Consider the following 24,896-nt stretch of genomic DNA (forward strand, 5'->3'; position numbering starts at 1 on the left):
AAAATTAGATGATGAGCATAAATCAGTTAGACCAGTACACACTTGGCACATGTTAAGTGCCCAAGAAACAGCAGCTGTTTTATAGTTTTTATTGTCATCACAAGACAAAGGGGTGTCTGCAACAGAGCAAAGGCAGCAAGAACTCATTTTCCTTTGTTTGCTCACCTTGCCTCTCTCAAGTTCAGCAAGTGTTGATTCAAGTTCGGAGGGCTCGTAAAGGACTCAGAGAAGGCAAGGCTTTGAGACAGAGGGGAGCCAAGGTAGCCGGAAGATCAATGTTCAAAGACGTTCCAAGATTGAGGAAAATGGGAGAAGCGGATAAAGCCTGGAAGATAAGTGAGGAAACTTTCCCGCCTGACAGGAAAATTTCCAAATGGTCTGAGGTGACTCCAAATGCTAGTCAGGAGCCAGGCTGGCTGCACACAAACTGAGGAGAGTGTTAAAACTGATTTTCAAAACTCGGATTCAGATAGACTGGGATAAAACCTGAGAATATGTATTTTCAACAAGCAACCTAGGTGATTTTTAAAAAATTTTACTACAGTTGATTTACAATGTTGTGTTGTATTAATTTCAAGTATACAGCAAAGTGATTCAGCTGTATATAACTATTCTCTTTCAGATTCTTTTCCATTAGAGGTCATTACAAGATATTGAGTATACAGTTCCCTGTGTTATACAGTAGGTCCCGTGGGTTATCTATTTTATATATAGGAATGTGTATATATTAATCCCAAGCTCCTAATTTATTCCTCCCTCCCCCTTTCCCCTTTGATAACCATAAATTTGTTTTCTGTGTCTGCGAGCCACCTTCTGTTTTGGAAATAAGTTCACTGCATCATTTTTTTCAGATCCCACATAAGCACTATCCTGTGATATTTGTCTTTCCCTTTCTGGCTTTCTTCACTTGTTACGATAATCTCTAGGCCCATCCACATTGCTACAAATGGCAATATTTCATTATTTCATTCTTTTATATGTCTGAGTAACATTCTGTTGTGGGGCTTCCCTGGTGGCTCAGTGGGAAAGAATCCGCCTGAGGATGAGGGTTCTGCGAGAGATGGGGGTTCAATCCCTGGGTCAGGATGATCCCCTGAGAAGGAAATAACAACCCAAGAATACTGGGTTCTTGCCTGGAAATTCCCTGGACAGAGGAGCCTGGTTGGCTATGGTCCAGAGAGTCCCAGAGAGTCTGATGCAATTTAGCAACTAAACAACACCACCACAATACTCCACTGTATATATATACCACATTTTCTTTTCCATTCATCTGTCAGTAACATTTAGAACAAGCAGCCTAGGTGATTTTCATGTGCAGTCAGGTGATACCCTGCACCAAGAAGCAGAACGAGCCCTCAGCATAGCCATTCTGGCCTTTAGAACTGGCTCTGGGTAGGATCTCTCCTGCAGCTGGGGCCTCTCACTTTAGCCAAGGCTCCATAAGGGACTGAGTGTGAACGAGCATCAGGTGGTTCAAGTTGGTAACCACAAGAATAAAGATGAGCTTCCCAATAGCAATATTTCCAAAAGCTCAGCATCTTTGTGGGGTTAGATCTGGTTTTAGATCAGGGGTCCCCAACCTCCGGGGTCTAATGCCTGATGATCTGAAGGTGGAGCTGACGTAACAATAACAGAAATAAAGCGCACAATGAATGCAGTGTGCTTGAACCACCCTGAAATCACTCTCCCAACCCCAGTCTGTAGAAAAATTGGAAAAAATTGTCTTCCCTGAAACTGGTGCCAAAAAGGTTGAGAACCGCTGTTTTAGATCATTTCCGAGGCTAACAACAACAACAGAAATAATAATAGCGATACTAGTTAACAAGTGCCAACAGTGTGCCAGGCAGTGCACTAGCCTACAGGTTATCCAATATAATCTCCCCAACATGCTGCAAGATACACACTGCCCTCACTAAATGTAGGAAATCAAGGTTCAGAGAGGATACTTAATGTGCCCAACATCAGACAGAGAGTAAAAGACAGAATCAAGCAGGCAGTCGGTTAGTTTGTGATGAACGGGCTGCTGTTTGACTGAACAGCAATTCTCTCTGACGTCTCACGTGTGCATGCTCAGTCAGTCATGTCTAACTCTCTGTAACCCATGGACTGTAGGTTGCCAGGCTCCTTTATCCTTGGCATTCTCCAGGCAAGAATACTGGTGTAGGTTGCCATTTCCTATTCCAGGAGATCTTTCCCACCCAGGGACTGAATCCGCATCTCCCATGTCTTCTGCCTTGGCAGGTGGATTCTTTACCACTGAGCCACCTGGGATCCCTGCCAATCTCAGGCTATCCCTTTTTTGCAGACCTGGCTCAAAACTGTCCACCTGAAGAAATTATATTTTTTCTAAAATTCCCAAAGCACTAAACACAGAGCTCTATTTCTGGTGCTATTCAATCGATAACCAGCGAATAAATAGAAGTGAGGTAATACATTTCTGTCATACCTTTTCCCAAAGAGCACAAAACACATTTATATTTACTGTCTCATCTGTTCTAGTAGTTGCTTTAAAAAAAAACCACTTTTATTGGATTGAGACATAAATAAGGGGTTCTGTAAAACATTTAAAATGACATCTTTTACAAGGTCCCATTCTTTCCTCTAAGTGTTACCATACTGTTAGTTGCTTTCTCTATTCAAATAGAATCTTTTCATTTTTACAAATCCATTTCAAAGAAGTCTGGTTATATAAAAATGCAACTAGAAAAGGAACTCTCCTCTACTGTTTAGCATTCGTTATCTTCTATTTTTCCATTATGCTTCCCTTTAATGTGGTCTCAGCCCTCTTTCCTAAACAGCCCCAAGTGACCTGTCAATCTGTTTACAACACACGTAGATCTACACTCACCATCCGCACTGCTCTCACGGGGCCATCTTTGGACCACTGGAACCATCCATGTCTCTGAGGTAGGTCATACTTTCAAACGCTCCAGGCTGGGCCCTCGCCCCTCGTGACTGGGGTCTGACCATGGAGCACTCATTCTTCTTCCCTGCTCCCTGAAGTTTATGAGAGACCAGGCCCCTACCACTACCCTCACAATTATAATGATTGCAAATTCGTGCAACATTTTAAGTTAACTGGGTCTGACCATAATTAATCATGTAAGAAAATGATATGACTATATCATAAAAATACTTTGTATCTTTTGTATGGGCATAGATATTTTGTATCTTTTGTATGGGCATAGAATAGTGTAGAAATGTAAACAAGGAAGAGACCCTATCAGCACAGGAAGGATCTCCGTGGAGAAGGTGATATCTCTGCAGGGTCTTAAAGAATGGGCCTTGTGTGTAAAATAGATACCTAGTGAGAACCTGCTATAACACACAGGGAGCTCAGCTCCATGCTCTATGATGACCTACATGGGTGGAATGGGGTAGGGGGAGGCCCCAGCCGAAGGGGAAATATGTATACTTACACCCAATTCAATAGTTAGAACTGGACATGGAGCAACAGACTGGTTCCCAATGGGAAAAGCAGTACATCAAGGCTGTATATTGTCACCCTGCTTATTTAATTTATATGCAGAGCACATCATGAGAAATGCTGGGCTGGAAGAAGCACAAGCTGGAATCAAGATTGCGGGAGAACTATCAATAACCTCAGATATGCAGATGACACCACCCTTATGGCAGAGAGCAAAGAGGAACTAAAGAGCCTTTTGATGAAAGTGAAAGAGGAGAGTGAAAAAACTGGCTTAAAACTCAACTAAGATCTCTAAGATCTCAGAAAACTAAATCATGGCATCTGGTCCCATCATTTCATGGCATATAGATGGGGAAACAATGGAAACAGTGGGAGAATTTATCTTTTGGGGCTCCAAAATCACTGCAGATGGTGATTGCAGCCATGAAATTAAAAGATGCTTGCTCCTTGGAAGAAAAGTTATGACCAACCTAGACAGCATATTAAAAAGCAGAGACATTACTTTGCCAACAGAGGTCCGTCTAGTCAAGGCTATGGTTTTTCCAGTAGTCATGTATGGATGTGAGAGTTGGACTATAAAGAAAGCTGAGAGCCAAAGAATTGATGCTTTTAAACTGTGGTGCTGGAGGAGACTCTTGAGAGTCTCTTGGACTGCAAGGAGACCCAGCCAGTCCATCCTAAAGAAAATCAGTCCTGAATATTCATTGGAAGGACTGATGTTGAGGCTGAAATGCCAATATTTTGGCCACCTGATGTGAGAACTGATTCATTGGAAAAGACCCTGATGCTGGGAAAGATTGAAGGTGGAAAGAGAAGGAGACGACAGAGGATGAGATGGTTGGATTGTATCACCGACTCAATGAACATGAGTTTGAGTAAACTCCGGGAGTTGGTGGTGGACAGGGAGGCCTGGCGTGCTGCAGTTCATGGGGTTGCAAAGAGCCGGATATGACTGAGCGACTGAACTGAACTGAACAGCTGATTCACATTGTTGTACAGCAGAAACCAACACAATATCGTAAAATAATTATCCTCCGATTAAAATAAATTTCATAAAAGGAATGGGCTCCTTTCCAAGGTCTTGCTAAGGAAAAGCCCAAGGATCAACAAAGGGAGAAGAAACCCATAGCATGAAGTCAGTGGATCTGTCTAGCCAGACACATAAACTAAACCACTCAGAAATAATGTGGCAGGCCCAGGGAAGTCTAGACTCTTATTTTTTTACAATCAAAGTGCTTCACAATCTGGCTTTTGTCTAACATTTCAATGTTATACCCTAGCAGATGCGTAGCAGACTGGTTGACATGTATACCTGTGGCAGATTCATTTTGATATTTGGCAAAACTAATACAATTATGTAAAATTTAAAAATAAAATAAAATTTAAAAAAATATAAAAAAAGAAAGTGTATTCTTGACTCATACAAGCCAGTATTCAAATTCCACTCTAAGTCTCAGCACTGCTTTGGACAGATGACCAAACTCCCCATGTCTCATTTTCCTCATATACAAGATGGGGTGCTGATGTGCAAGTTCATACGATTCTTATGATAAGGTGTCTCACTTACTAAACATTTATTAAATTCTCAAAAGATATTTCTTACTATAGTCAGGACTGCTAATTGTCTCCTCAGTACGCATTTCCCCTTTCTATCACTCGGGACTCTCTATTTTACTGAGGCACAATGTACCAAGCTAAAAACTATACTTCTTTCATTCCTTCATGCTGCTGCTGCTGCTAAGTCGCTTCAGTCGTGTCCGACTCTGTGCGACCCCATAGACGGCAGCCCATCAGGCTCCCCCATCCCTGGGATTCTCCAGGCAAGAACACTGGAGTTCTTGTTGCCATTTCCTTCTCCAATGCATGAAAGGGAAAAGTGAAAGTGAAGTCGCTCAGTCATTCCTTCACAGAGAGGGGTAAAAATACAACACAATTCTGACCAATGAGATATAAGCAGAAGTCATTGAATAGACTTCCCAAAATCTTCTTAAAGGGGAGCAGGTTCCTTTTTCCTGCTTGTTACATGACCGTCCATGATGGCTAGAGCTATAGCAGCAATTGTGTGATCACGTGGGAAGAGCAAGGGAATCAGAGAAGTATCAGCCCAGACAAAGTTACATCACTAAATCAATATTAGCAATTGTCCACCAATATGTTTGTAATGGTGACAGAATAAATAAAGCCCTATTTCCAGGCCTGTTGTTTGAGTTTTCTATCACTGTTAGCCAAATTAAATATATGTGTATGTATATATTAATTTAAAACACCTTCTAAGAAAAAGAAACTGAACTTAGTACTATAGACATGCTTCCTGCACTTAAAATACATACAACTACCTAGACAGGTCCCAGATGCCTTACCCACACACTCAGATGGGTTTCGGAATTCAGATAGGTAATAAAGTCCATAAACTGCTGCTGCTGCTGCTGCTGAGTCACTTCAGTCATGTCCGACTCTGTGTGACCCCTTAGACGGCAGCCCACCAGGCTCCCCTGTCCCTGGGATTCTCCAGGCAAGAACACTGGAGTGGGTTGCCATTTCCTTCTCCAATTCATGAAAAGTGAAAAGTGAAAGTGAAGTCGCTTGCAAGAGTACCGGAGTGGAGTGCCACTGCCTTCTCTGAGTCCATATACCATATATGACCAAATACCCCTGCAGAGCAGAGTTGGGTAGCACCCTATTTTCATGCACATAAATATTTTTGCAGAAAGACATGTGAGCATTTATACTAAGTAAGATACCTGAAAACTAGAAGTATATAGTCCACATCAGTTCAGGTCAGGTTTATCTAAGTACATTCAAGTCAGTGGAGGTTTTGCAATGAAACGGGTTATGAAAATTCAGTTTTCACAGCTTTACGGATTTTGGAATTGTGGATAATGCACAATGGATCTATAGTACAAGACAGAATTTAGCTATAATCTAAGTCTGAATAATATTCTATGAGGGTTGCATAGTGTCAGTTTGGGCTGCTATAACCAAGTACCATGGACTGGGTGGCTTATCAACAACAGAAATTTATTTCTCATAGTTCTAGAGGTTGGAAGTCCAAGTTCAGGTTGCCAGCATGGTGGACTTCTGGTACTGACTTCTCATTTGAATCTTTGCATGGCAGAAAGAGAACTACCTAGGTCTCTGGAGCCTCTTCTTATAAGGGTTCTGCTTTGGGCAAATGGCCAACCTCTCCTCGCTTTCCTCATATAAAAGAAGGAAATTCTCTTGGTTGGAGAATTCCATGGACAGAGGGGTCTGGTGGGCTATAGTCCATGGAGTTGCAAAGAGTGGGACACAACTGGTATCCTATAGCCCACCAGGCTCCTCTGTCCACGGGATTTCTCAGGCAAGAATACTGGAAAGGGTTGACATTGCTTTTTGCAGGGGATCTTCCTGATCCAGGGATTGAACCCAGTGTCCTGCATTGCAGGCAGATTCTTTACCATCTGAACAAGCAAGAAAGTATAACTAAAAGAACTATAAAAGTAACATTCACTCAGATATTTTTTATCCCAAGCAATACTCTACTCTCTTTATCTAGACTGACACATTTAAACCTCACTTCCACCCCATGAGGGGGGTATAATCTTTATTCCAATATTCCAGATGAGAAACTGAGCACAGAGAAGTTAAATATAACTGCTACAGATCACATGGCTACTAAAAGGCAAAAGCTGGATTCAAACCTAGACAGCATAAATGACAGTCCTAATAAAATCTCAATGGAATTCTAATTTAGACCTATCTAATTAGCAATTTAAATAATACCTGATGTTGGCGAGATATGAGAAAACTAGCCCAAATTTTTGTCAACTTGTACAATCTTATTGGTTGACAAGCTGGTGGTGTTTATCAACAACTTTTAAAATGTGCATTCCCACTATCCTAATAACTCTATTTTTAATAATTTTCCCAAAGAAATAATCAGGGCCTCTGGTAACAGTGGAATAAGAAATTCAGACAAATTCTTCCATTGAAAACAACTATAAATCCTAGACAAACTTAAAAAAAAAATCAGCTTGTATACATCAGTAAGCTAGCAAGGCAATGAAGAATTATGGACGCAAATTTAGAAGGTGATAGAAACCCAAACAATGAGTCCAGTATTTGAAATGACTTTCCTCTAGAGCAGCGATCCCCAACCTTTTTCGTACCAGAGACCAGTTTCGTGGAGAACAATTCTGCGTGGACTGAAGCTGGGGCTTGTTTCGGGATGAATCAAGCACACTACTTTTACTGTGTCCTTTATTTCCACTACTATTACATCATCTCCACCTCAGATCATCAGGCATTAGACACGGGAGGCTGGGGATTCCTGCCGCAGAGTATCTGCCAGTTCTGTAGAGGCAGCTAAGAGGCTAAAAGTGAAAAAGTGAAAGCGTTAGTCACTCAGTTGTGTCACAGTCTTTGCCAGCTCCTCTGTCCATGGAATTCTCGAGCCAAGAATACTAGAGCAGGTTGCCATTCTCTTCTCCAGGGGGTCTTCCTGACCCAGGGACTGAACCTGGGGCTCCTGCATTGCAGGGTGATTCTTTACCATCTGGGCCACCAGGGAAGCCCCAAAAGGCTAAATATCTGAGCATTGATTTTGACAGCCTCTCGGATTTAAGAGAACAAAAATAAAATATGGAGACTACCAAAGAAAAGGGTCCTGGTAATCCTGCTTTTGGCTGAAGTCACAGTGGCAATTCTTAAGAGTAAAGTAAACTAGGAAATGTATTGAAGAACAGCCTCAAATCACTTCAATCCTTAAATTTGTATTCAGGGAAGTCTGGCTGCTCGTGCTCTGATAAGTTACTGTAAGAAGCGTGACTGGGTGACTGAACAACAACAACAAAGGAGCTATGTTAATATCCTCTAGAGGAAAAGAATACCATCCTGAGACCCTCACTACTTTATAGTTTTTGACATATAATGTCCACTACACAATCAAAAATGACCAGGCATGTGAAGAGCTGGAACAGTATCTAAATAAATTAACAGAAACAATAGAATACAACAGGACAGGACTTACAGAGACTCCAGATTATATAGCCACTGGATACAGACATTAAAATAGTTATTTGACAGAATAAAAGGCAGGATCAAGGACTTCAGCAGAGAATCCGAAAGTATAAAATAAGGTAATGACAAGTCTAACACTAAAAAATACAAATATGCGAAACAAAAATTAATCAAAATAATGAATGCAATAGAATGTTTTAAAAGTAATTAGGCAAAACTAGAGAGTGAATTGGGAAATGGGAGAGTCACGGGAGAGTAATCAGAAAAAATATGCCAATACAACATGGGAAGACCAAGGGTCAAACAAATACAAGAGGCAAGTAGGAAACATGGAGACTCAGTGAGAAGAGTTGACACGTGCCCTGGGAATCCCAGGAGAGGAAGGAGAAACAGAAATAAAGCTATAGAGCACGATTTACAGTAGCCAGGACATGGGAACAACCTAAATGTCCATCGATAGAGGAACGGATAAAGAAGATGCGGTGCATACACACAATGGAATACGACTCAGCATAAAAAGGCCATTGGGCCACTTGTAGAGACGTGGATGGACCTAGAGACTGGCATACAGAGTGAAGTCAGAAAGAGAAAAACAAATACTGTATGTTCATGCATATATGTGGAATCTAGAAAAATGGTACAGATGTTCTTACGTGTGAAGCAGAAATAGACACAGATGTAGAGACTGAATATATGGATACCAAGGGGTAAAGAAGGGTGGGTGGGAGGAACTGGGAGATTGGGATTTACATATAGACACTACTGACACTATATATAAAATAGATAACTAATGAGAACCGACGTATAGCAGGGAGCTCTACTTCAGGCACTGTGGTGACCTGAATGCGAAGGAAGTCCAAAAGAGAGGGGATAGACAGTCAGTCCACGGGATTGCAGAGTCAGACATGACCCAGCACACGCGTGTACATATATGGCTGATTCACTTTGCTGTACAGTGGAAACTAACACGACATTGTGAACCAACTATACTGCAATAAAAATCAACTTAAAAAATAAAGTTAGAAAGAGGTAACAGCTGAGAATTCCTCAATATTGACACCCCTTCCAAAACAAAAAAAAGAAACCCTCTCAACCCATAACAGGGGTCAGCAAAATTTGATGAGTCACCTATTTCTATATGGCCTATGACTTAAGAACAGTTTTTATATTTTTAAAGAGTCATGAAAGAAGGAGAGGAAGAGCAGAGACTGTATGTGGCCCACACAGCCTAAAATTTGTTTTTGCTCCTTCACATAAAATGTTGTGACACATCTGGGCCACAGATTCAAAAATCCCTATGAACCCCATCATTGTCGTCATCTAGTCACTAAGCCATGTCCAACTCTTGTGACCCCGTGGACTGTAGCCCACCAGGCTCTCCTGTCCATGGAATTCTCCAGGCAAGAATACTGGAGTGGGTTGTCATTTCCTTCTCCAGGGGATCTTCCTGACCCAGGAACTGAACCTGGGTCTCCTGCACCACAGGCAGATTTTTTTACTGACTGAGCTACAAGGGAAACCCCAAATGCACCTATAAATCTACTCTCATGCTTAGTAGCCCAGGCTGTCATAAGGAGACTGGAGGGTGAAAAAAGGAAAAGGGAGATCAGGCATTTATTTCCCCAGCTGACTCCTAGGTCACCATAGGTTGCTTGAATCCCTTGCCCATAAGTGACAGTTCCTACAAAGTGGTTTTCTCCATATCGCCTCTCAGCTTCAGCTTTTAGTAAAAGCTCATCTTACTCCTTCATGCTAGGAAGACTCCTAACTCTAATCTTAATCTAGCCTCATTCTATTACTAGGCCCAAATCTACACTATCTCCCACTGTTCCGCAGTATATTGTCCAATGCCTTTGTCAATCATCTCTTCATTAATTATCTCTTATCCACAAGGTCCTCGACAGATGCTGGTCATCCTCAGGTATATCACTGTAAAAGTACTAGGAGGAGGAGGAGAAGGGGGTAGGAAGAAGGAAAAGGGAAAGGAGTGGGAGAAGAAGAACAAAAAAGAAAACAGAAAGTATCTTAAAAGCAACCACATGAAAAAAGACAGAATTCCTACAATGAAACAACAATTAGTCCAAGAGCTGAATTCTCAAAAAATAATAGAAGTCAGATGATTAAGAAAGTACATCCAAATAACCAAAATAAAGTAATTTCCAACCTTGAATATCCAGTGCCAACATCTTTCAAGAATTAAAGCAATATAAAGATATTTTCAGACAAACAAAACTCAGGAGAATTCGTCACCAGCAGACTAAATTAAATATTAAAGGGTATTCTCTGGCTAGAAGGAAAAATTTATCAGATGTAAACCAGGAGATAGTGGAAGGGATAAGGAACAATGAAAGAGAATATAGATACAAATGAATATTGGCGTCATAAAATAACAATGAAAATACATACAGAACTTATATACACTTGATGATAAGAGTTCATAAGTGAAAAAGATAGCAAAAAAATTTAAAGTCTTTTAAAATCCTTGCAACATCTGTGAAGAGGCTGCTGCTGCTACTGCTGCTAAGTCGCTTCAGTCGTGTCCGACTCTGTGCGACACCATAGACAGCACCCCACCAGGCTCCCCCGTCCCTGGGATTTTCCAGGCAAGAACACTGGAGTGGGTTGCCATTTCCTTCTCCAATGCATGAAAGTGAAAAGTGAAAGTGAAGTTAAGCATTAAGTTATAATAATTGGAAAAATCATACTGTATTTTTCAGAGTACACATTAAAAGAATAGTAAGAGAAAATAAAAGGTTAATAGAGGGCTGGAATGACACAAAATTATCAATACCAAAAGAAGGCAATAAATGAGATGAAAAAAAGAAAGAAACAAAGAACAGATGGGACAAAAAAGAGCAAAATAAGATAGAATACATAGACCAAAATATCACATTAATTAAATACTTCAAATTAAAGGCAAATGTGCCAGACTGTATCAAAAATAAGCTGCTTAGAAGACGCATGTCTAAATGTAAAATATAGCAGGTTTTCTATTAAACAATGGAAAATACAATATGTAAATACTAAAAACAACTGAAAAAGCTGGTATAGCTCTTGTGTCTTAAGTCACTTCAGTCATGTCCAACTCAGTGCGAACCTATGGACTGTAAACCACCAGGCTCCTCTGTCCATGGGATTCTCCAGGCAGGAATACATGGATTGCCATGCTCTCCTCCAGGGGATCTTCCCGACCCAGGGATCAAACTCACATCTCTTATGTCTCCTGCGTTGGCAGGCAGGTTCTCTACCACTAACACCACCTGGGAAGCCTTCTAGAGTTAATTTTGTAAACCATATTTATGATACATTTTCTAATAGGTTTCAATTTATAAAAGTTATTAGCATACAGTCGACAAATAATATCCTCATATCTTTTAATGCTTGTAGGACATTATAATTGTGTCTCTTTTTTCATTTTTGATTCCTGATATTGGTTATATCCTCTCATTTTCACTTCTTTGCTTTCTCTCTTTCTTCCTAATTGGTATTTCCAGGGGTTATTAACTTTATTACTAAGTGTTTTCAAAGAAACAGCTTTGTTTCAGAATTTTGAAAAATTTATATATTTCTGGTGATTGAATTTTAAAATTATGAAATCTCTATGTCTTATAATAATTTTCCTTTGAAGTTCTTTTTGTGTAATATTAATAGAGCTATTAATATTAATAGAGGAATAAAGAAACCTAAAAACAGGTATGAGAAATAGAAAGCAAATAGCAAGATGGTAAAATAAAACCAATGATAACAATGGGACTAAAATGGACTAAATATTCCAATTATCTGGCAAATATTGATGGACTATATTTTCAAAAAATAAAAAGACTATTTGCTATTTAGTTACAAAAAATATCCCTTAAAAATAAGGACACAAGAAATTTAAAGGAAAGAGATAGAAAATGGCATGTCATACAAACACTATCTAAAAGAAAGCTGGTGTCTATATGAACATTAGACAAGTTAAAATAAAAGCAATTGTTGTTCAGTCACTCAGTCGTGTCTGGCTCTTTGCAACCCCATGGACTACAGCACTCCAGGCTTCCCTGTCCATCACCATCTCCCAAAGCTTGCTCAGACTCATGTCCGTTGAGTCCGTGATGCCATCTAACCATCTGGTCGTCTGTCATCCCCTTCTCCTCCTTCCTTCAATCTTTCCCAGCATCAGGGTCTCTTCCAGTGAGTCAGTTGTTTGCATCAGGTAGCCAAAGGATTGGAGTTTTAGCTTCAACACCAGTCCTTCCAATGAATATTCAGGGTTGATTTCCTTTAGGATTGACTGGTTTGATCTCCTTGCTGTCCAAGGGATTCTCAAGAGTCTTCTCTAACACCATAGTTCAAAAGCATCAATTCTTCAGTTCTCAGCTTTCTTAATAGTCCAGCTCTCACATCCATACATGACTACTGTAAAAATCATAGCTTTGATGAGATGGACCTTTGTTGGCAAAGTAATGTTTCTGCTTTTTAATATGCTGTCTAGGTTGGTCATACTTTTCTTCCAAGGAACAATTGTCTTTAAAGTTCATGGCTGCAGTCACCATCTGCAGTGATGTTGGAGCCCCAAAAAATAAAGTCTGTCACTGTTTCCATTGCTTCCCCATCTATTTGCTATGAAGTGATGGGACCAGATGCCACGGTCTCAGTTTTCTGAATGTTGAGTTTTAAGTCAACTTTTTCACCGTCCTCTTTCACTTTCATCAAGAGGCTCTTTAGTTCCAAAGAAATCCCAGGGCTGATCTCCTTCAGAATGGACTGGTTGGATCTCTTTGCAGTCCAAGGGACTCTCAAGAGTCTTCTCCAACACCACAGTTCAAAAGCATCAATTCTTTGGCGCTCAGCCTTCTTCACAGTCCCACTCTCACATCCATACATGACCACTGGAAAAACCATAGCCTTGACTAGATGGACCTTTGTTGGCAAAGTAATGTCTCTGCTTTTGAATATGCTATCTAGGTTGGTCATAACTTTTCTTCCAAGGAGTAAGCGTCTTTTAATTTTACAGCCACAGTCACCATCTGCAGTGATTTTGGAGCCCAAAAAAATAAAGTCTGACGCTGTTTCCACTGTTTCCCCATCTATTTCCATGAAGGGACGGGACCAGATGCCATGATCTTCGTTTTCTGAATGTTGAGTTTTAAGCCAACTTTTTCACTCTCCTATCAAGAGGCTTTTTAGTTCCTCTTCACTTTCTGCCATAAGGGTGATGTCATCTGCATATCTGAGGTTATTGATATTTCTCCCGGCAATCTTGATTCCAGCTTGTGCTTCTTCCAGCCCAGCATTTCTCATGATGTACTCTGCATATAAATTAAATAAGCAGGGTGACAAAATACAGCCTTGACATAGTCCCTTCCCAATTTTGAACCAGTCTGTTGTTCCATGTCCAGTTCTACTGTTGGTTCCTGACCTGCATACAGATTTCGCAGAAGGCAGGTAAGGTGGTCTGGCACTTCCATAAATGTAATAAGTATTAAGTAAAATGGTAATATTTCATGACAAAAAGACTCATTCACAGGAAGACATAACAATCGTACATGTGTATTCATCTAACAACAAAGCTCTAAAAATACACAAAGCAAAAATTAACTGAACTAACAGGAGAAATAAACAATTCCACAATCACAGTTGAAGATTTTACAAACCTCGCTCAGTACGTGATGGAACAGACAGACAAAATTCAATAATAATATAGAGAATTTTTAAAACTATTAATCTACTTGACCTATTTATCATATAGAGAATATAACACTCAACTGCAAAATACACATTTTTTGTAAATTCATATAAAATATTTACCAAAATAGACCAGATATTTAGCCATAAAGCAAATCTCAATAAAACTCAAAGAATTAAAATCATATAGTATATTTTCTTATCACTAAAGAAATAATCTAGAAATCAATAATGATTAGAAAATTATCAAATGTTTAGAAATTAGGCAACACTCTTTCAAATAAAAGAAATCACAATAGAAATAAAGTAAAAGAAAGTGAAAATCACTCAGTCGTGTCCAACTCTTACGACCCCATGGATTATTACAGTCCATGGAATTCTCTAGGCCACAATACTGGAGAGGGTAGCTTTTCCCTTCTCCAGGGGATCTTTCCAATCCAGGGATGGAAAGCAGGTCTCCCGCATTGCAGGAGGATTCTTTACCAGCTGAGCCACAAGGGAAGCCCAAGAATACTGGAGTGGGAAGCCTATCCCTTCTCCAGGGGATCTTCCTGACCCAGGAATCAAACCAGGGTCTCCCACACTGCAGGCAGATTCTTTACCAACTGAGCTATCAGGGAAGCCCTAGTAAGTAAGTAAGTGAAAGTCGCTCAGTCGTATCTGACTCTGCGACCCCATGGACTATACAGTTCATGGAATTCTCTAGTCCAGAATACTGGAGTGGGGAGCCTTTCCCTTCTCCAAGGGATCTTCCCAACCCAGGGATTGAACCAGGGTCTCCCTCATTGCAGGCAAATTCTTTACCAGCTGAGCCACAATGGAAGCCCAGTGTATTGAACTGAAATAATAGGATTTTAACTTTAAAATTTGGGGGATGTTTTTAAAAAGTCTTTAGAGGATAAAATAGCTTTAAATTCATACATTAAATCTTTTCTCAAATGATCAAAGATTCTATCCCATTAAGCTGGGTGGGAAATAGACTAATTATTTTTAAGTGCAAGAAAGGAAAATACAAATAAGGACAAAAATCAATGAAATAGAAAAGACAATTAGCTAAGTCAAAATTGGTTCCTTTAAAAGATTAATAAAACTGACAAAACACTACCACAATTGACCAAAATGAACAGAGAGAAGATTCAAATGACCAGTGAAGAATAAACAGATATAATTCAAAAAGACACATGCATCCCTATGTGCACAACAGCATCATACACAAGAGCCAAAGCATGGAAACAACCTAAATGTCTACTGATAGAGCAAGGGATAAATAAGGTGTGGCACATACACACACTGGAACACTACTCGGCCACTGGCAGCAACGTGGATGCAACTAGAGATCACTATGATAAATGAAGTGAATCAGAAAGAGAAAGACAAACCATGTGACATCACTTATACATGGAACCTAAAATATGGCACAAATGAACCTATTTATGAGACAGAAACAAGCTCATACGCAGAGAGAACAGACTTGGGTTGCCAATGCAGAGGGGAGTGGGAGAGGGAAAGACTGGGAGTGTGGGGTTAGCAGATGTAAATGATCGTATACAGGACAGATAAATAAGGTCCTACTGTGCAGCATAGCAACTACACTCAGTATCCTGTGATAAACCATGATGGAAAATATAAACAAAAGAATGTCTGTATGTTCAGAATTGAGTCACTCTGCTGTACAGCACTCTAAACTCAACTATACATCAATTAAAAAAATAATTCATGTTGAGGTTTGACAGAAAACAAAACTCTGTTAAGCAATTATCCTTCAATTAAAAAATAAGTTAAAAAACAAAATTAAAAAAGAATAAATGGAGAAAATCACTTTAGATTTAACAGACATTTAAAAATAATAACTGTATATTATATGTAACTTCTTGCCAATAAATTTGGCACACTAGATGAAAAGGCTAACCCTTCAAGGATGTAAAACTGGCACAAATGAAAAAAACAACATCTGTATAGTCCTATACTTCCTAAAGGAATGGAAATCCTAATTTTAAATCTTCCCACAAAGAAAATTTTGGAGCCAGGCAACTTCATTGATGAAATATTTAAGGAATAAATAATATCAATGTTACATAAATTGTTTCAAAGGGTACACTTCCCTGTGTATCCTGAACAAGGACATCACAAGGAAAAAAAATGAAAGGCCAATATCTCTCATGAACAGAGATGCAAAATGCCTAAATATTAATATTAGAAAATCATATACAATTATATAAAAGAGTACAATATATCATGACCAATTAGGAGTTACTCCAGGAATGCAGGGTTAATTAACATTCAAAAGTCAATCAACATAACTCATCACATTAACAAAAGTAAGGAGAAAAAAACGTTATTTCAATAAATGTATAAAGCAATCTGGTAAAATTAAATACTTCTTCATGATGAAAATTCACATAAAACCAAGATTATGAGAGACCTTTCTTAACCTAAAAAGGAGTATGTATTTGTAAACTAAAATCAATTAAAGTCAACACAAACTGAAGGTGAAATAGTGAACATATCCCCCGATGGTTAACAATAAGACAAAATTGTCCATTATCTCCATTTCCACTCATTTCCTTAGAGATCCTATCTAGTACTAATTCAAGAAAAAGAAGTAAGAGGCATAGATTTTGGAAATAAATTCACAGAGACATCACTGTGTATATAAAAATACAGAAGAACCTACAAAATACTCAAATTAATAAGCAAAGTTGCCAACTTTGCTGCAAAATCAGTAAACAATTTTAGTACATGTGTTACCAAAGCAAGCATCAAAGTCAGTAGATAAAATAGTTTATACCAGCAATAAACAATTAAAAACAATTTAAATCCTACTGACAATACACGCACTGAAAACATCAGATATCTAGGAATAAGTTTAACAACAGCATTTTAAGAAATGTGTAAGACACTGACGCTGAAAACCACTAGATACTAAGAGAAATTTAAGGAAGACCCAAACATATGACTGGTTGATGGTCATAAATTAGAAAACACAATTTTAAGATTTTCATTCTCTCCAAATTGGTTTTTGTATTCAGTATCATCCCATTCAAAACCCCTATAAGATTTTGGTTTGGGGTGTTTTTTTGAGGGGGGGTGGAGATTAACAAGTTAACTCTCAAATTTTAGTGCATGTACAAAGAAAGAATTGACAGGGCAGTCTTGAAGAGAAAAAACAGAGGCAGTAACTGATTAATAATTACTATTATGCTATCACAATTAACAGTGTAGTACTGCACTGGCACCCACTCCAGTACTCTTGCCTGGAGAATCCCATAGACGGAGGAGCCTGGTGGGCTGCAGTCCATGGGGTCGCTAAGAGTCGGGCACGACTGAGCAACTTGACTTTCACTTTTCTCTTTCATGCATTGGAGAAAGAAATGGCAACCCACTCCAGTGTTCTTGCCTGGAGAATCCCAGGGACAGAGGAGCCTAGTGGGCTGCCGTCTATGGTGTCGCACAGAGTCAGACACCGTTGTCTGACTGTACTATTCTTACAGTACTGCTGTAAGAATAGACAAATAAGCCAGTGGAACATCACAGAGTCTAAAAATAAACTCTGGACAGTTACTTGATTTATGACCACAGCTCAGTGCCATGGTGGAGGTAACAGCTTGATGGCAGCCAGTTCATTAGAACAGGAGGAGTGGAAGTGGAGACCCTTTCCCTCTCATTCTCACCACTGCTGTCTGGGAACACTTTCAAAAATCAAAATCAGATCGTGTCACACACATAATGGAAACCCAGGGTGGCTTCTTTTTGTCTGTGTGACAACATGTAAATTCCTTGGCAAGACCCTGTGTCACTATCTTGCTCCTGCTCTCAACCTTCCTCCCTTCCCCAGGGCTGACTTTCTGCTTTGGATGTAATGAATACCTTGCTAGTCCCTGACAGCTCACCCCTCTGCTCCTGATTGCTCCTCTTACAAGACTCTCCTCCTTACTCCTCACCAGACTAACCCCGATCATCTCCTCCAGGAAGCCTTCCAGCTTCTTTCAACAGGCTACATGCTCCTCAACAGCAAGAAACAACACCCTGAGCTGACCCTTCTCACATCCTCTGCTGGCGTTTGTCATCCATGGTCCCCACTAGACTGGGAGCAGACTGAAGAGCTGTATCCCTGTCCCCTACCACCTCAGTCAGTAAGTTTTCTTTAAAGAAAGATCACCCTCAACAGGGGCTTCCCCGATAGCTCAGCTGGTAAAGAATCTGCCTGCAATGGCAGGAGACCCTGGTTCAATTCCTGGGTTGGGAAGATCCCCTGGAGAAGGGACAGGCTACCCACTCAGTATTCCTGGGTTATCAGATCTACTGTTGTGGTATCACAATGCTTGTGTTCAAATAACCTTTACTGGGCTTCCCTGGTGGCTCAGACAGTAAAGAATCCGCCTGTAGTACAGCAGACCCAAGTTTGATCCCTGGGTTGGGAAGATCTCCTAGAGGAGGGCATGGCAACCCACTCCAGTATTCTTGCCTGGAAAATCTCCACAGATGGAAGAGCCTGGTGGGATACAGTCCATGGGGTCACAAAGAGTCAGACACAACCGGGTGACTAAGCGCAGGACAGGACCCTAAACAAGATTCGAAGAAATGTTGGTAGAGAATTAAAAGTAGAACTGGGGTTGGCCAAAAAAGAGACTGGGGGGCGGGGGGGAAGAAAGGACAATGTGTGAGCAGAGGTGAGTCAGGCACATCTGTCGAGTCTGTTTTGCTCCAGTGTACAATGCTCTCAGAGCATCACTAAGTTTTTATGCTATTTAAAGCTCTGGAATCACAGTTTCATAGTAAATCACCGCTTCCAGGAAGCCATCCAGGATTAACTTGTTCCCTTTAAAATGCTCCCCCTAGCCACTGCCCTGGTCCCCCATGCATGCCCCAAGGGGTGAGGATGATTCAGTTGTCTGTGTAGGATAAAACACCTATAGCCTGCCCTTCTGTTTGGAGCCTCTGCTTGATCAACAGCCACGGAACCTCCATAATCCTTGACATACTGTGAACACAAGTCAGGAAGAAGACTGATCTTTTTAATTAAAATAAGAGGAAACATTCTATGCTGACTTGCCCTCACAGGTGAGAGGGGAGAAATGGCAATATTCCAGCATGACAACAGTAGTAACTGATATCGTCACTGAAGTCAGACCCCAGCCACTGGCCACTGCTGGCAAGTCCCCATCATCAGAAGAGAAACACACCCCACAACAGCACTTCCTGCCACAAACAAAACACTTAGATGAAACTACAAGGTGTCTGGTTTTGTCTTCCTTTTGCCAAAATAAATGGATGGTAGAAATGGGGGGTTACTCAGCACAAACACAAAAGATAGAAATGCCAAGGGAAAGTGTATGAAATATGAGGGTACTATCATACAATTTCGGGTTTGTCTGTTGTATGAATAGACACAATTTGGTTGTTGCTATTGTTTAGTCGCTAAGTCGTGTCCGATTCTTTTGCAATCCCACAGATTGTGGCCCACCAGGCTCCTCTGTCCATGGGATTTTTCAGGCAAGAATAACGGAGTGAGTTGCCATTTCCTCCTCCAGGGATCTTCCTGACCCAGGCAGCAAAACCACATCTCCTGTGTCTCCTGCTTTGAGAAGGCAGATTCTTTACCACTTGAGCCACCTGGGAAGCCCATTAGACATAATAGCTTGAGTTAAATATTTTCAGTTTTTATCCAGGAGACACCATAGGCTGCTGAGATGGGCTGGTCTGCATGCCAGTGTCTCAGCTCTTCCACACTCTCCATGTTCCAGGGATCCACAGGAGGAGGAAAGCCCAGGAGCAGGCCTGCGTTGATCAGGCCTAAATAACCAATGCTATCAATAACGGAGCTTTTTAATAGCTATTTTGTTGTTGTTGTGAAATACATAAATTATACTACATCCATACAATGGAATATTATTCAGAAATAAAAAGAAATAAGCTATCTGAAGTCCCCAAAATACATGGAGGAAACTTAAGGCCTTATTTCTAAGTGAAAGAAGCCCATCTGAAAAGGCTACATATTATATGATCCCAAGATTATGACACTGTGGAAAAGGTAAAACGATAGAGACAGTAGAAAGCAGTTGCCAATAGTTAGAGAGAAGGATGGGATGAACAGGTGGAGCACAGAGATGTTTAGGGCAGTGAAACTGTTGTATGATACACAATGGTGGACACATGTCATTATCCATCTGTTAAAACCCAGAAAATGTACACTGCAAAGAGTGACCCCTAATGGAAACTCTGGACTTCAGCTGATAACAATGCATCGTATTGGCCATAATGGGGCTTCCCCAATGGCAGATAAAGAATCTGCATGCAATGCAGGAGACACAGGAAATGCAGCTTTGATCCTGGGTCGGGAAGATACCCTGGAGTAGGAAGTGGCAACCTATTCCAGTATTCTTGCCTGGAGAATCCCATGGACAGAGGAGCCTGGTGGGCTACAATCCATAAGGTCGCAGAGTCAGACACAACAATGTGACTGAGCACATTGGCCATAACCAGTGTACTACACGCATGCGAGGTGTTAATAACAGGGAATCTGCCAGTGGTGAAGGTAGTCTTTCTATTTCTATAAACCTAAACTGTTCTGAAAAATAGTCTATTAATAAAAAAATAATTGCTATGATAAACCACAGTGAAATACATAAACAAATTATAGTACATCCACACAGTGTATTGCTGAACGTCTAGGATAGAAAACTCTTAGTCATTTCATGACATTCAGCCAACAGCTTCCTCTGAGGTTTCAGCTGGACAAGAGGTGTCACCTATATGGGAATTGAACCAGTGTCCATCCACCTAAATAGAAACCACAGGTAAGGCCTGAAAACTACAAATCAACAGGATGATCCGTGTACATAGATCCAATTTGATTTCAGCTTCAGTGATAAGGAAATCACAGAAAAGCTAGGAATAGTGATCCTAGAAGAACCTTGGCCCATCCGCCAAGGAGAAAGGAGGAGGACAGGCAACCAGCCCTTTAGAGTTACTTCCGACCCCACGCTCACCGCCCAGCCCTACACATATGCACTAGGGATCTCAGTTTAGGGTCACCCAGGCTGACCACTCGGACCTCTCACCCCTTGGAGGTGGGGTGGGGGGCAGGCAGAAGGGGCCAAGTTGGGAATGATTCACAGAAGGACTTGAGAATAGCACACACTGCTTGGCTCATTCTGTCTCCAGATCTCTGATGAGGCAGCACGACTTGCAGGGAAAAGCACAGACTTAGGAGTTATGAGACCAGAGTCCAGTTTTACTCTCTGGACAACCTGGCCCTTTCCCCTCATCTGCAAAGCAGGGATAATCTTCCCTAGAACCACAGAAGGTTCAAGTTGAAATGGACCCATCTTACAGGTGAGGTAAGCGAAGTCCAAGGAGATGAAATGACTTCTATAAGTTTGCACAGCTGGAAGCCGACAAGTCAACTTCCCCTCAGTTAAGTGCAGTTTCTTTACCACCACAGAGCTGAAACAAAGACCCTCTGCACAACAAAGAACATGGTCAATAATATAAAAACTTTGTAGGAGGACAGACAGTTACTAGATTTAGCACAGTGAACATTTTATAATGTTTGCAAATGTCAAACTACTATGGACTACACCTGAAACTAACATAATATGGCAGGTCAGCTATATTTCAATAATAAAAAAGGCGATCTGTGTGAAAGCGTTTTGGAAAGGTAGATGCTGTAGATGAAGGGGAGTCGCTATCAGTGCCGTTATCTTTCCATCAGCATGCCTCGGTCCTCCTCTGCTCTGGGTGAACATCATCCATGTGCTTTCGGCAAGTGTCAGCTGTGACCGGCCCTAGCTGGTGGTGCTTCTGTCTGAGGTTGCAGGGCCAGGGACAGAGGGAAGCTCTTGGCCCCAGGCCTCAGGGCACCAGAATTGTAACCCGGGTGGGAGCACAATTGGCTCCATCGGCTGTTTGCACTTCTGCACTCCACTGGCAGTAAAATTAGGATTCCTTATGTTTTGTGAATAATAATTCTATCTTTAACCCATGACACATACCAGGGCAATAATCCACTAAGTCAAGGGTCCCCAACCATGGACGAGGTAGCAGTCAGTGGCCAGTGAGGAACCTGGCCACATAGCAGGAGGTGAACAGCGGCAGGCCAGCCAGCGAAGCTTCACCTGTATTTACAACCGCTCCCCATCACTCGCATTACCCGCTGAGCCCCAGCTCCTGTCTGATCAGCAGTGGCGTTAGATTCTTGTAGAAGCGTGAACCCTCCTGTGACCTGTCCACGAGAGGGATCTAGACTGCTCACTCCTTATAAGGACCATCCCCAAACCAGCCCCCCTGCCCTGCAACACTGGTCCATGGAAAGAGTGTCTTCCAGGAAACCAGTCCCTGGTGCTCGAAAGGTCGGGGTCCACTGCACTACGTGCTTGAAAGAGACCCACCGGGCTTTCGCTCTAGCACACCCATTCCGAGCTTCCACTTACTCCGTTTCCAGACCTTCTGTCCTCTCACCAGTTTAACTAACGCGCAAACATTTTCCCAAACGGCCTCCAAAACAGATGATTACCAACAGACTGGAGAATGACGCAAACATAGGCCATCTACATAAGTGAACCAAGCTGGAGCAGAATGCTTGTGTGGCTTAAACCATGAGGTGGGCTCCATCCAAACACGGCTGAATTCACAATTGCTGGCTTTTTAACCTAATTTCTTGACCCAAGGTTTGGGAAGGCCCAGTCCTTTCACTTTAAGAGCCCTCTCCCCAGTACCCACATCTATACCCTAACCCCTACACACACAGATGGCAAAGCCCCCACTGCCCATCTGCTGCTTCCCTGGTGGTCTCCACTGCAACACAATTCCATTGGCATAATTAAGAGGACACGAGAGAGAGGTCTGCTCCATTATTGTTTATGAGAAATTAATCAATAATTCCCTATTTCTCCCCACTCTCTAGTCTTAGATGAGCAACCCCACAGCAGAGCCTGGGGAAGAAGACAACGTATAGTGAATTACTCAGAACTCTTCTAGTGAAGCCATTTCCCCCACCTAACCCAGGTTCCAGCTGAGCTATTCCAAATCCTGAAAGATGACGCTGTGAAAGTGCTGCACTCAATATGCCAGCAAATTTGGAAAACTCAGCAGTGGCCATAGGACTGGAAAAGGTCAGTTTTCATTCCAATCCCAAAGAAAGGCAGTGCCAAAGAATGCTCAAACTACTGCACAATTGCACTCATCTCATACGCTAGTAAAGTAATGCTCAAAATTCTCCAAGCCAGGCTTCACCAATACGTGAACCATCAACTTCCAGATGTTCAAGTTGGTTTTAGAAAAGGCAGAGGAACCAGAGATCAAATTGCCAACATCCGCTGGATCATCGAAAACGTAAGAGAGTTCCAGAAAAACATCTATTTCTGTTTTATTGACTATGCAAAAGTCTTTGACTGTGTGGATCACAATAAACTGTGGAAAATTCTGAAAGAGAACAGAATACCAGACCACCTGATCTGCCTCTTGAGAAACCTGTATGCAGGTCAGGAAGCAACAGTTAGAACTGGACATGGAACAAAAGACTGGTTCCAAATAGGAAAAGGAGTACGTCAAGGCTGTATATTGTCACCCTGCTTATTTAACTTACATGCAGAGTACATCATGAGAAACGCTGGGCTGGAGGAAGCACAAGCTGTAATCAAGATTGCTGCGAGAAATATCAATAACCTCAGATATGCAGATGATACCACCCTTATGGCAGAAAGTGAAGAGGAACTAAAAAGCCTCTTGATGAAAGTGAAAGAGGAGAGTGAAAAAGTTGGCTTAAAGCTCAACATTCAGAAAACAAAGATCATGGCATCTGGTCCCATCACTTCATGGGAAATAATTGGGGGAACAGTGGAAACAGTGGCTGACTTTATTTTGGGGGGCTCCAAAATCATGGCAGATGGTGACTGCACCCATAAAATTAAAACACCCTTACTCCTTGGAAGGAAAGTTATGACCAACCTAGATAGCATATTCAAAAGCAGAGACATTACTTTGCCAACAAAGATCCGTCTAGTCAAGGCTATGGTTTTTCCAATGGTCATGGATGGATGTGAGAGTTGGACTGTGAAGAAAGCTGAGCACCGAAGAATTGATGCTTTTGAACTGGGGTGTTAGAGAAGACTCTTGAGAGTCCCTTGGACTGCAAGGAGATCCAATCAGTCCATTCTAAAGGAGATCAGTCCTGGGTGTTCATTGGAAGGACTGATGCTGAAACTTAAACTCCAATACTTTGGCCACCTCATCCTGATGCTGGGAGGGATTGGGGGCAGGAGGAGAAGGGGACAACGGAGGATGAGATGGCTGGATGGCATCACCGACTCGATGGACGTGAGTTTGAGTGAACTCCGGGAGTTGGTGATGGACAGGGAGGCCTGGCATGCTGCAGTCCACGGGGTCGCAAAGAGTCAGACATGACTGAGCAACTAAACTGAACTGAACCCAGGTTCAACAGGTGGGGTGCCCTTCATGGCCTCTCCAACCCAAGCACCAGCAGCCCTTCGTGCCCACTGATTTAATGGTGCCTTTTAACACAAAAGCCTGTGCCTGGAAAATGGTGCTGTCCCTTGGTGAGCATCTTAAACTGCCCGTCTCATCACCAACCCACCTGCCTCAGGGAAACTGCAGCTTCCCATCTCTTGGTACCCAATACCCAGCCTCCCCATCACAACAACCAAGCCAAGGGTGAACCACACACATCAGGAACTTCTCGGTCAGTTCTGACTCAATAATATCCTTCTGTGTCCCTATTTTACCAAAACTGTCACGGAACAGACCCAGGGAATATGACTCATTCAAGATGGTGCAGCAAATCATA

The 24,896-nt window shown here is 41.5% G+C and overlaps 1 protein-coding gene across 2 annotated transcripts in view; it reads right to left on the reverse strand.

Annotated features, from left to right (window-relative positions):
* Nucleotides 1–24,896, reverse strand: part of KCNH1 (potassium voltage-gated channel, subfamily H (eag-related), member 1) — a 438,757-nt gene that overhangs the window by 304,157 nt on the left and 109,704 nt on the right. The window lies entirely within an intron of this gene.

The sequence above is a fragment of the Bison bison genome, unplaced genomic scaffold (genome assembly GCF_000754665.1).
Source record: "Bison bison bison isolate TAMUID 2011002044 unplaced genomic scaffold, Bison_UMD1.0 scf7180017863955, whole genome shotgun sequence".
Taxonomy (NCBI): Eukaryota; Metazoa; Chordata; class Mammalia; order Artiodactyla; family Bovidae; genus Bison; species Bison bison.